Raw genomic sequence first — 279 nt, 5'->3', positions numbered from 1 at the left:
CCAGCATCATCGTCATGACCAACACGATTCTACGATTACTACTAACCAGCATCAATCTCCACCAGCGTCTACACGACTTTCTATGTACACCAAACTAAACCACCGCGGCACATCTCTCTCTTCGATTCTGTTAGGTGACTTAGCTTCACCACGATAATAAATAGACGAGATTTCAGCCAGCGACGAATGACGAACATCTGTATAACAAGAATCACGGCCCGGCATGGAAGCCACCACATCACAACTAGTGATCAGCTCTGCCACACACAGCCTCAACTC

At 47.3% G+C, this 279-nt stretch overlaps 1 protein-coding gene across 1 annotated transcript in view; it reads right to left on the bottom strand.

The window, feature by feature from the left end:
* The window catches only part of LOC106874306 (DNA repair and recombination protein RAD54B), a 53133-nt gene that overhangs the window by 34555 nt on the left and 18299 nt on the right, over window positions 1–279 (bottom strand). The window lies entirely within an intron of this gene.

The sequence above is a fragment of the Octopus bimaculoides genome, chromosome 1 (assembly GCF_001194135.2).
Source record: "Octopus bimaculoides isolate UCB-OBI-ISO-001 chromosome 1, ASM119413v2, whole genome shotgun sequence".
Classification (NCBI taxonomy): Eukaryota; Metazoa; Mollusca; class Cephalopoda; order Octopoda; family Octopodidae; genus Octopus; species Octopus bimaculoides.
This window is presented reverse-complemented; position numbering and strand designations above follow the sequence as displayed.